The sequence below is a fragment of the Mesoplodon densirostris genome, chromosome 4 (genome assembly GCF_025265405.1).
Source record: "Mesoplodon densirostris isolate mMesDen1 chromosome 4, mMesDen1 primary haplotype, whole genome shotgun sequence".
NCBI classification, from domain to species: domain Eukaryota; kingdom Metazoa; phylum Chordata; class Mammalia; order Artiodactyla; family Ziphiidae; genus Mesoplodon; species Mesoplodon densirostris.
The window spans coordinates 120,997,930-121,011,396 of NC_082664.1; the positions used below are offsets into that span (position 1 = coordinate 120,997,930).

At 36.7% G+C, this 13,467-nt stretch overlaps 1 protein-coding gene and 1 non-coding gene across 7 annotated transcripts in view; one reads left to right on the forward strand and one right to left on the reverse strand.

Annotated features, from left to right (window-relative positions):
- Positions 1-13,467, reverse strand: part of NEO1 (neogenin 1) — a 251,220-nt gene that overhangs the window by 69,099 nt on the left and 168,654 nt on the right. The window lies entirely within an intron of this gene.
- Positions 2,569-2,675, forward strand: LOC132489960 (U6 spliceosomal RNA). The gene has a single exon (XR_009532325.1). It is a non-coding gene; the product is annotated as a U6 spliceosomal RNA (small nuclear RNA).

Consider the following 13,467-nt stretch of genomic DNA (forward strand, 5'->3'; position numbering starts at 1 on the left):
ATCTCAATAGATGCAGAAAAAGCATTTGACAAAATCAAACACCTATTCATAATAAAAACTCTCAACAAATTAGGAAAAGAAGTAAACTTCCTAGACCTAAAAAACCTATGGTGAACATTATACTTAAATGGTGAAGGAATAAATGCTTTTTCCCCAACGTTGGAAACAAGGATGTTAGCTCCTGCTTCTCATATTAAGCATTGTACTGGTCCAAGCCAGTGCAAGAAGGCAAGAAAAACTGAATAAAGATTAAAAAGGAAAAAGTAATACTGTTTTTATTTGTAATTAATAATTAACTGAGTAGAAAACCCTAATGAATCTAGGAAAAAAAAAAGCTACCAAAATGAATAAATATGTTTAGCAAGGTCATAGGATACAAGGTCAATATATAAAAACCAACTCTATTTCTATACACTAGGAATGAACAATCCAAAAGTAAAATTAAGAGCACAACTCCATTTACAACAGCATCAAAAAAGAATAAAGTATTTAAGAATAAATTTAATGGAAGACGCGTAAGATTTGTACCCTGAAAACTACAACTCATTGCTGAGAGAAATTTTTTAAATTCTAAATAAATAAAGATCTAAATAAATAAATGTTCATGGATTAGAAGACTTAATGTTGTTAAGATGATAAGCTGCCCCTAAAATTTAATATGAAGATCTGCAAAAGATCTAGAATAGCCAAAATAATTCTGAAAAAGAAGCAAATGGTTGGAGGACTTGGATTACCCAATTTCAAAACTTACTATAAAACTCTAGTAATTGAGACAGTCCAGCATATGAATAGGCACATAGATCAGTGAAAGAGAACTGAGAGTCCAGAAGTATGCCCCTATATTTGTGGTCAACTGGTTTTCAGCTAAGGTGTCCAGAAGTTTCAATGTGGTAAGAACAGTCTTTTCAACAACTGGTGCTGGTACAACTACATATCTCCATGCAAAGCAATGAACTTAGATCCTTACTTAACACCACAGACAAAGATTAACTCAAAACAGCTCCTAGACTTAATAGAAGAACTAAAACTTCTGAAAAAATATATAGGAGAAAGTCTTTGTGCCTTGGGTTAGAAAAGTATTCTTAGACATGATAACAAAAGCCCAAGATACAGAAGAAAAAAACAGATAAATTGTATTTTATTAAAAAAAAAAAACTTCAGCACATTAAGGAAAACACAACTAAGTAAATGATAAGCCAGAGACTGGCAGAAAATATTTCCAAAGCATGTATCTGATGAAAGACTTGAACATATAATTCAGAATATATATTCAGGATCAGAATATATAATGAACTTTTATAAATTAGTAAGAAAACAAGCCAATTTAAAAACGGGCAAAAGACTTGAAAAGTCATTTCACCAAAAAGAACATACAAATGGCTAACACACATGTGAAAATGTGCTTAACATCAATGTCATTAGGAAAATTTGAATTAAAATCACAATAAGATACTACTACAGGGACTTCCCTGATGGCGCAGTGGTTAAGAATCCACCTGCCAAGGCAGGGGACACGGATTCAATCCCTGGTCCAGGAAGATCCCACATGCTGTGGAGCAACGAAGCCTTTGTGCCACAACTACTGAGCCTGTGCTCTAGAGTCCATGAGCCACAACTACTGAGCCCACAAGCCACAACTACTGAAGACTGTGTGCCTACAGCCCGTACTCCGCAACAAGAGAAGCAACCACAATAAGAAGCCCACGCACTGCAACGAAGACCCAAGGCAGCCAAAAATTAATAAATTAATAAAAAAAGATACTACTACACACCCACTACAATGGTTACAAACAAAAAAGGTACATAATACTTAGTGTTGGAAAAACTGGAATCCTCATACACTGTTGGGAATGTACTAATTCTTTAAATCGATGAACACAAATTGTCTCCATTTATTATTCACATCTTTAATTTCTTTAAAAAATGTTTTATAGTTTTCTGAGCATAAGTTTTAAACTTCCTTGGTTAAATTTATTAAGTATTTTACTTTTTTGATGCTATTATACATGAAATTGTTTTCTTAATTTCAATCCCAGATTGTTCCTGCAAGTATATATAAATACAAATGATTTATGTATACTGATACTGACTTGCTAAGCTTATTTATTAGTTCTAATAGTTTACTCATGGATTCTTCATGATTTTCTATATACAAAATGATGTTATCTGTAGAGAGTTTTACATATACTTCAATAACACTGTTGAAAAGAATGAAATGGTTTAGACTGACTAGTTGCAACAATTAAACAATATTTTTTTCTAGTGTAAAATAGCAATAGTTACTGAGTCCTAGGACTTCTCTGTTGCTAAAAACACCTGAGCTTAAAATCAACCTATCTGAAGTCATCACAAAATTTAAATGTCCAGAAACTACTCAAAGGCTTCACAGGTATGCCAACTGATTATCAAGGATCCTAAGGCATAAGTGAACTATACAGATATCTAGGCCAAATGTAGTAAAAATCTGGTACTTAAAAAAAAAAAAAGGTCTGATTATATTAAGAATTAGGCTGGTTGCTTTTCCTTCTGCCACCAGAGTTCATTTGTGAAAATAAAAGATCTGATGATGTGCTCGCTTCAGCAGCACATATACTAAAATTGGAATGGTACAGAGAAGATTAGCATGGTCCCTGCACAAGGATGACACGCAAATTCATGAATCGTTCCATATATTTAAAAATTCTCCAGAAGGGATCAATAGCAGAATAACTGAGGCAGAAGAACGGATAAGTGACCTGAAAGATAAAATACTGGAAATAACTACTGCACAGCAGAATAAAGAAAAAAGAATGAAAAGAATTGAGGACGGTCTCAGAGACCTCAGGGACAACATTAAACGCACCAAGATTCGACTTATAGGGGTCCCAGAAGAAGAAGAGAAAAAGAAAGGGACTGAGAAAATATTTGAAGAAATTATAGTTGAAAACTTCCCAAATATGGGAAAGGAAATAGTTAATCATGTCCAGGAAGCACAGAGAGTCCCATACAGGATAAACCCAAGGAGAAACACGCCAAGATACGTATTAATCAAACTATCAAAAATTAAATACAGGGCTTCCCTGGTGGTGCAGTGGTTGAGAGTCCGCCTGCCGACGCAGAGGACACGGGTTCCTGCCCCGGTCTGGGAAGATCCCACATGCCGCGGAGCGGCTAGGCCCGTGAGCCATGGCTGCTGAGCCTGTGCATCTGGAGCTTGTTCTCCGTAATGGGAGAGGCCACAACAGTGAGAGGCCTGCATACCGCAAAAAATAAATAAATAAATAAAAACAAAGAAAAAAATTAAAAGCAGCAAGGGAAAAACAACAAAAAACATACAAGGGAATCCCCATAAGGTTAACAGCTGATCTTTCAGCAGAAACTCTGCAAGCCAGAAGGGACTGAAATCCCAGGAATGCAAGGATTCTTCAATGTATGCAAATCAATCAATGTGATATACGATATTAACAAACTGAAGGAGAATAACCATATGATCATCTCAACAGATGCAGAAAAAGGTTTCGACAAAATTCAACACCCATTTATGATAAAAACCCTCCAGAAAGTAGGCATAGAGGGAACTTACCTCAACATAATAAAGGCCATATATGACAAACCCACAGCCAACATCGTTCTCAAAGGTGAAAAACTGAGACCATTTCCACTAAGATCAGCAACAAGACAAGGTTGCCCACTCTCAGCACTATTATTCAACATAGTTTTGGAAGTTTTAGCCGCAGCAATCAGAGAAGAAAAAGAAATAAAAGGAATCCAAATTGGAAAAGAAGTAAAGCTGTCACTGGTTGCAGATGACATGATACTATACACAGAGAATCCTAAAGATACTACCAGAAAACTACTAGAGCTAATCAACGAATTTGGAAAAGTAGCAGGATACAAAATTAATGCACAGAAATCTCTTGCATTCCTATACACTAATGATGAAAAATCTGAAAGTGAAGTAAGAAAACACTCCTATTTACCACTGCAACAAAAAGAATAAAATATCTAGGAATAAACCTACCTAAGGAGACAAAAGACCTGTATGCAGAAAATGATAAGATACTGATGAAAGAAATTAAAGATGATACAAATAGATGGAGAGATATACCATGTTCTTGGATTGGAAGAATCAACATTGGGAAAATGACTATACTACCCAAAGCAATCCACAGATTCAATGCAATCCCTATCAAAGTACCAATGGCATTTTTCACAGAACTAGAACAAAAAATGTCACAATCTGTATGGAAACACAAAAGACCCCAAATGGTCAAAGCAATCTTGACAAAGAAAAACAGAACTGGAGGAATCAGCCTCCCTGACTTCAGACTATACTACAAAGCTACAGTAATCAAGACAGTATGGTACTGGCACAAAAACAGAAATATAGATCAATGGAACAGGATAGAAAGCCCAGAGATAAACCCACTCACATATGGTCACCTTATCTCTGACAAAGGAGGCAAGAATATACAGTGGAGAAAAGACAGCCTCTTCAGTAAGTGGTGCTGGGAAAACTGGACAGCTACATGTAAAAGAATGAAATTAGAACACTCCCTAACACCATACACAAAAATAAACTCAAAATGGATTAAAGACCTAAATGTAAGGCCAGACACTATCAAACTCTTAGAGGAAAACACAGGGAGAACACTCTATGACATAAATCACAGAAAGATCCTTTTTGACCCATCTCCTAGAGAAAGGGAAATAAAAACAAAAATAAACAAATGGGACCTAACGAAACTTAAAAGCTGTTGCACAGCAAAGGAAACCATAAACAAGATGAAAAGACAACCCTCAGAATGGGAGAAAATATTTGCAAATGAAGCAACTGACGAAGGATTAATTTCCAAAATTGACAAGCAGCTCATGCAGCTCAATATCAAAAAAACAAACAACCCAATGCAAAAATGGGCAGAAGACCTAAACAGACATTTCTCCAAAGAAGATATACAGATTGCCAACAAACACATGAAACAATGCTCAACATCATTAATCATTAGAAAAATGCAAATGAAAACTACAATGAGATATCATCTCACACCGATCTGAATGGCCATCATCCAAAAATCTACAATCAATAAATCCTGGAGAGGGTGTGGAGAAAAGGGAATCCTCTTGCACTGTTGGTGGGAATGTAAGTTGATACAGCCACTATGGAGAACAGTATGAAGGTTCCTTAAAAAAATAAAAATAGAACTACCAGACAACCCAGCAATCCCACTACTGGGTATATACCCTGAGAAATCCATAATTCAAATAGAGTCATGCACCAAAATGTTCACTGCAGCTCTATTTACAATAGCCAGGACATGGAAGTAACCTAAGTGTCCACTGACAGATGAATGGATAAAGAAGATGTGGCACATATATACAATGGAATATTACTCAGTCATAAAAAGAAATGAAATTGAGTTATTTGTAGTGAGGTGGATGGACCTAGAGTCTGTCATACAGAGTGAAGTAAGTCAGAAAGAGAAAAACAAACACCGTATGCTAACACATATATATGGAATCTAAAAAACAAACAAAAAATTGTTCATGAAGAACCTAGGGGCAAGGCAAGAATAAAGACGCAGACCTACTAGAGAATGGACTTGAGGATACGGGGAGGGGGAAGGGTGTGATGGGACAAAGTGAGAGAGTGGCATGGACATATATACACTACCAAATGTTAAACAGATAGCTAGTGGGCTTCCCTGGTGGCGCTGTGGTTGAGAGTCCGCCTGCCAATGCAGGGGACACGGGTTCGTGCCCGGTCCGGGAAGATCCCACATGCCGCGGAGCGGCTGGGCCCGTGAGCCATGGCCGCTGAGCCTGCACGTCCAGAGCCTGTGCTCCGCAACAGGAGAGGCCACAACAGTGAGAGGCTCACGTATCGCAAAAACAAAAAACAAAAAACAAAAAAACAGATAGCTAGTGGGAAGCAGGTGCATAGCACAGGGAGATCAGCTCAGTGCTTTATGACCACCTAGAGGGGTGGGATAGGGAGGGTGGGAGGGAGGGAGACACAAGAGGGAAGAGATTGGGGATATATGTATATATATAACTGATTCACTCTGTTGTAAAGCAGAAACTAACACACCATTGTAAAGCAGTTATACTCCAATAAAGATGTTAAAAAAAAAAAGAAAATAAAGAAAATAAATACACTTCAATTATAAATGAGATTTTAAGGCCTTTTACAGATACTGAGATACCTGTTCTTTTTGGTTTGTTTTCTGTGATGTAATATTTTATGTTACATCAATTTGTGTTAATGTTGAAATGTTTTCATATTCACCTCCTTGGTAATGTATTGTTGTTATTATTTTATTTTGCCGCTGTATGTGTTTTGCTAAGATTTTATTTGGGATGCTTGTATCTATGTTCATTCAAAAGGCTAAACTATTATTGTATTCAATTTTGGTCAGGTGTTTTTATTATGATTAAGCTGGCTTTCTAAAAGGACACGAGAAATTCTATATTTTTTCCGTGCTTTGCAAGAGTATAAATAATTTATATGAGACTAATATAAAAATTATCCATAAAGCAATTCAGATCTGGAGCCCTAATGGGGAAGGATATTCTTCAACAATTTTAAAAAATCGTGGTTGTCATATTCAGATTTTCTACCATTTCTTGAGTCAGTAATTGTTCCTTAAAATCATTCATGAGAATTTAGATCAATATAGTAAAGTGAGCATGCTCATTAACTTATGGGGAGGAAAATAAAGGATAAAGTGTAACAAGTGTAACAAGTAGATCAGAAATGTTACAGAATGCATGAAAGCAAGACAGAAGAATAGATACAGGGAGCCAAGTGCTACCCAACATGCTATAGGGCAGCGGTCCCCAACCTTTTTGGCACCAAGGACCGGTTTTGTGGAAGACAATTTTTCCACGGAAGGGGGGCTGGGAGGAGATGGTTCAGGCGGTAGTGTGAGCGATGGGGAGCGGCAGATGAAGCTTCCCTTGCACGGCCCAGGGGTTGGGCACCCCTGTTGTAGGAGACACTGTCGCAGAGATGAGCGTGGTCCCGTGTAGTCCCAGTGCCACAGTCAACAGGTGGGTGTAGAAAGTGGAGGAGTAATTCCTCAGGGTGATAAAATGGGAAGCAGTGCTCAACCTCCTCCCTCTGCCCCTCCCCCCCACGCTGCTTGCGGCCCAGCAGTGGGAAGCCCTCAGAGGTTCTGGTTCACAGTGGGCCAGCCCACCCCACCCGGTAACCCTATCGGTGACCAAACTACACAGAAAAGCATAGGCAGAGAAACAGAGGGTCTTACAAGCCTTGCAAAATATGAATTTGCTGTTTTTGTAGGTTAGAAAACAGTCAAACATCAGTAATAACATTTGGTTAACCTGCTTTGAACCACCAGGAAAGGTCGATACTTAATTGCATTAAAAGAAGGAACAATATCCACAGGTAAAATTGCAAAAAGAAACAAAACCAGCAAAAAACACTTTTCAGTAAGTAAAATTAATATTGTCAGTGATGATCAAGAAGACCACTGCATTCACAGAAGAGAATCAACACTTCTGCCTTAAGATTGAAATTTCTTCACAGAAAACCTCTTTGCCAATACCTAAAGAAATGAGTAAAAATTAAGAAACAAGCTACCTCTCTCCCATTACAAAATATATCAGGAAAGAAGGAAGGGAGGGAGGGAGGGAGACAGGAAAGAAAAAGAGAGGAGACCTAATTCAATTTGAGCAGACCTTGGGATAAACTTGACTGCTCCTATGTCTGTTTCAATCCCTAGAAACCATTCTGGTGAAGAGACATAAACCTGAGAAATTTTACTAATATTCCCAAGTCTGGAGAGATGAAAACTGAGGAGGCAGCTTTATCTTTTGACTTTTCTGATCAATAAGTAATAGAAATTACTGGGGAGCAGTGAAAGCATGAGATATATTGCTGGGTGGCCTCATCCAATTGGCAGAGTAAAAAAACTGATGATAGAAAAGATTTTCAAGAATGAGCAAAAACAAAAAATCTAAAAGAGTAATGTGAAAAGTATATTGGTGTTGACTTTTAGGAAGGTGAGTTGCCACCCTCTATCAAACTAGAAATGATAAATCCTTCCAGGAATTTATGCTAAAGAAATATTGGCACTTGTGCCCAAAGATGCAGAGATGCTCAATTTCCATGTTGTTGATAACAGCAAAGTTGCTAACATCCTAAATGTCCATCAACAGAGACGTGGTTAAGTAATTTAAAAGGCTACCTTCCCAAGGAACACGGTGAAGCTGTAAAATTGGATGAGGTAGATCCACATGTCAACACTAGATTTACCATCAACTCATTTGCTTAAGTGAAAAAGGAAGTTCCAGAGCAGCATGGATAATATTATCTCACAGGTAGATTTTCCCACACGGAAGACATAAATACACACATATGTAAATGCCTCAGTGGGGGAAAACAATGAACACTCAACTCTTGGCGGTGGTTATCTTTAAGAAGAAGAGTTAAAGAGATATGGAAAAGGGGATTTCTTGGTTTTGCTGTACGTAATTGTTTGATTTCTTTCTATGACAATATACTCATGTTTCACTTGTATAATATTTGCTTAATAAACATAAAACATGCTAAAAAAAAGAAAAAGATCTGATGATCACATCACTTCCCCGAACTACCTACAGAATAAAGTCCAAATGCCTCAGCACAGTGTTCAAGGTCCTCTACAGATTGGTCCCATCCAGCTTTCCAGTCTCATTTCCAGGACATGCTGTGCTCTAGGTGTGCCTGGTTACTGAACAAGAATGGACTTTCCAGGTCTGTACCTATGTTCACACCACTACTAGGTTTAGAGCGATGAACAACATGTAAATCAGACTCGAGTCAAAGACAACTGGGAAATTTGAGAAAAGGTATTATACCTTGAAAATTTGAACATCAAAAATGCTGTTAGCTTTGACCTGCTGCTCAAATCCTGGGCAGTAGCTTCACGCTGGCACTTTCACTGATACCTAATGAATGATCTCAATCAGCTCTTAAGTGGAACTAACTGAAGTGATCTATGTGAGATCCTGAAGGATTATGTTTCTCCTGATCTAGCTTTTTGTTACTTGAATTAATCATCAGAGCTACTCTTCATTTTTCATTTGAAAATAAAAGGATTTGTCACTTTTCATTTGAAAGTGAGAAATCACTTTCAAAATCCAGCTACACTGTGGTTGATGGCTCCAGTTTAATGATACATTAGATTTGTGACAAAGTGTCACTTCTAGTAGATTATAATTATGAGCCTAATCAATAGATCTACGCACTTAAAACAGTTTCTAGGTAGAGATCATTAAATTCTGTGCTGGGCACGTTGCTCTCGGTTAAGTGGATCCAGTTATCCTAATTTGACACCCACTCATACCAGCCAAGTGAGCTGTGAGCAGTCACATTTAAGTTTTCTTTTGAAACTCTGTTTTGAAATTTTCAAGACTTGTTTTAAAAATTTGTTTCTTTTTCATAATATTTCTTTAAAGACAGATTAGTTTTAGAACTTCTTTCAAAATCTTCTGAACTCCTTCAGAAGTTAAGAAAGTATCTTGGGGAAAATGTCTCTTTTGCTGCCTCCACACTTCCTTGTGTAAAGGAATTACTTTGTATTCCCCAAGAACATTCACAGCAGCATTATTCAGAATTCAGTGTTCAGAACTGAGTCAGATTTACATGGTGCTTATTGCTCTAAACATAACAGCAATGTGATCACAAGTACAGTTCCACAGAGCATTTCTTTGCGGAAACAATCATATTTGGAAGATTGTGGAGATTGGCCATGCTTATCAGCATGTTGAAGACTCACAGCAATTTTGTAGGAGAAAAACCAGTTCAGTTTGTTAACCTAGCATTTCTCATTCTTATTCGATCATGAAATCCCTTTTCCCTCAAACAGTAATCCAGTTTGGGCAATCCTGAACTAAATGATATGTGAGCTAGTACCTAGCAGAGAGATCCTTTACAAGAGCCCCTGCCTGAAAACCTCCAGTCATTGTTCAAATGCTTCGGTAGATAATCTATTTCATATTTTTTTACTTAAAAATCAAAATCTGATAATAAGCTTGTTATAAAAGTTATTTAATACATTACATAAATATACAAAGTATAAGAATCAAAGTTTCACTTTTATCATCTCCAAAATACCACTGTTAAAAGTCTGGTGCATGTTCTTCCAAATATTTTCCTTTTCATGATACACTTACACATACACATAAGTATGAGAATGAAATTATACCAAACATGTTGCTTTCCAAACTGCTGTATGATATAATGTGTCTTTAAGAGCTTCCCATCAGTATATATAAACAGACCTGAATATTCTCAATTGCTGCATATTATTCTAAAATAAAAATACATCACAATTTTATTCATCATTTCTTTATGTTGCTTACATTTATGCTGTTTAATTAATTAATTAAGGCTCCTATGGGCAATGTTTCTGTAAACTTTCTTATACATGTATCTTTGTGTACAGGTATAGACATTTCTGTAAGACAAATTCCTAAAAGAGAAAATGTCAAGCCAAAGGTTTATAAATGTGAAAGCTGAGAGATGAAGGTTATTTTGGCTTCAGTTTTAGGACAAAGGGCCAAATACATTTCTGGGTCCACCACTTTATTAAAATACCCCAGACAACAAATAGGACAAGAAAGAGGAACACAAACTCCATTTTGGACAAAACTGAGTGATATCTGTAATCCCAACCCAAAATATATGAAGAAAGAAGGGAGAGAGAAGAGAAGTAAATTAATTAATGGAACAAAGTCAATCTAAGTGCCTCCAGAGGGACACACTGATGAGACTCAAACCAACCGACCTTGAGGAACTGGCAGCACTTCAGGGATGATGTGGGGGTAGAGGACTTAAGAGCTTTTAAATCTCCAACTCACCCCTGAAGATGGGAGGTTTACACTCAGGAGAAACTAAATTGGAGAGGCTGTGGGCTCAGAGGTGACCATCAGAGGGATTAAGACCACATACTAAAAACATGGAACTGCCTATCTCCCTCCTCAACAGGTTCCAGTAGGTTGGCAACCAGGTAGGCTTACTATCACTAGGTAGAAGACTGAAGCATCCCTCTCTGGAAAAACTGAGCAGAAGCAGAGAAGACTCAGAAATACTGCTATCTGGTGAGGTCCCAGCAACAGTTACAAAAAAATTGGCTACCCAATTATTCTATAATAAAGCTCAGCAGTTAAAAAGCTTTACCCCCAAAATGGAAAACAGGATATTTACACAATCTCAAGGTGTAACACCTAAAATACTTATTAATTATAAAAGAAAAATAACAACTTCCCAATGGAGAAATCTGGCAGAAACCACCATAACCACATGATCAAGCTGACATTACCAAATAACAAGACATATTGATATCATGTACTCCTGATTTGGATGTATTGAAAAGGGCACAGCAATTCTGTAGTATTTGTCCCCCCAAAAGTCCATACCTTAATGTAATCATGAGAAAACACCAGACAAATGCAAACTGAGAACATTACACAAAATACCTGACCAATACTTTTTGAAACTGTCAAGGGTAGGACAGACGAGGAAAGACTGAAGACCATCTGCAGATTGAAGGAGACTAAGGAGATGTGACAACTAAATGCAATATGCAATCCCAAAGTGGATTTGGAACAGAAAAAGGGCATTAGTGGAAAAACTGGTGAAATCAGAACAAACTTTGTAGTTTGGTTAATAGTTAACCAATGTCAATTTCTTAGTTTTGTTTACAGTATCAAAGTTATACAAGATGTTACAGTATCACAGTTATATAAGATGTTAACATTAGATGAAGTTGGTGAAGACTATAAGAACTCTGCACAATCTTTGTAACATTTTTGTAATTCTAAAGTTACTTCAAAATAAAGTTTTTTAAAAGGCCCATTTATATAAACAGAGCTTTCAACACTTTTTAAAATACCATACTTTCAAATATGAATGAATTTCCAAAGACTACTTTGGCAAGTATTTGGGGGTAGTTCTCTTATTTGATCAAATTTTCCCAGTTTTTTCTTCTGTTCCCTTTATAATATGGTTCCAGAACCTTTTTATAAACTCTCAAAATGAAGTTGCCAAAATATACACAAAGATACTATATATTTTTGTTATTGTAATAAAAATTAAGAAAGCTTCCTGGCATCCATATCACACTGATGAAATCTACAGAGCCAGCAGTAACCTAAAAGCCATATGATTTCTCACATGTGGTACTAAGAAGAGTTTATTTCACTATCCTATACTGAAATTATGTAATTATTTAAAATTAATTATATACTGCTTGTACAGAGCTATATGAAAAGAATGTTCTGTGTACAGCTGTGTTAATAGTGATTATATTAGCATTAACTTACGTGAACCTTTAGGCACAGTTCAACAAGATAGTTGAAAAGAGAAATTTATATTTGTTAGCATCATTGCTTTTTCTTAATTCTGGCAAACTTCTGCTCCTCCAAGGGTTATTTCAGATATCATATCTTTCCATACTAGAATTTCCATTTAGTTCTTTTTTACATTTCCATTTCTTTACTGAACTACCATTTGTTCCCTCACTATGTTCATATTTTCCTTTATATCTTTGAACACATTTATAATAGCTGCTTTAAAATTCCTTGTCTGCTAATTTCATCATGTCTTCCATTTCTGGGTTTGTTTTCTACTGATTGACTTTTCTCCAGATTGTGGTTCACATTTCCTTTTCCTTTTTTTTGGCCAGTCCACTAATTTTGATTATATTTTAGACATTGTGTATGCTACCTGTTGGTTGTTTGAATTTTGTCATTTTCTTAAGTAGAGTGTTGAACTTTGTTCTGGCAGGCAGTTAACCCAACTTGTTCCTTTCACGGTGTGTTTTAAGCTGTTAGGATGGTTCTACAGTAGCCTTGAACCTAGAGCTGTATTAGCCCTATTCTTAAAATACAGCCTTTCTATAGTATCTGCTGAATACCTGGTGTGTTTTATGAGATCTCTCTCTACTCTAGTTGAACAGAATGTGAATATTTCTCACCTCTGTGTATGCTCCACTAATTTTGAAGCTTTCCAGTAGCTGTTCTTTCCTTAGTAGGTGTTCTTTGGACTGTGGAGAGTTTTGCTCTGTTTATGTGCAGCTTAGTATTTAGTAAAAGACTCAAGGGGAACCCTATACAGTTTTCTTGAGCTTCTTTGCACACCTTTCTTCTCTCCAGCAGCCTGCCCCACAAATTCCACTACCTTTCTAGCCCTAAACTCTGTTCTGTGTGTCCTCAGCTCACTGAAACTGCTAAGCTGCCTGCTCCCCTCTCTCAACCCTGTACTCCAGTCTGGAAAGTGCTTCCAGGAAGAAAGCTGGGGGTCATCTCTTAAGGATTATGGTCCTGCATATTTTCAAATGTCTAGAAACATTTATTTCATTTAATTTGTCCAATTTTCTAGTTGTTTACATGAGGAGGGCCAGTCCAATACTGGTTACTCTGGAATGCATACTCAGAAAAGTATAACGTCCAAGTACTTTTAAAATATTACAATAATACCAT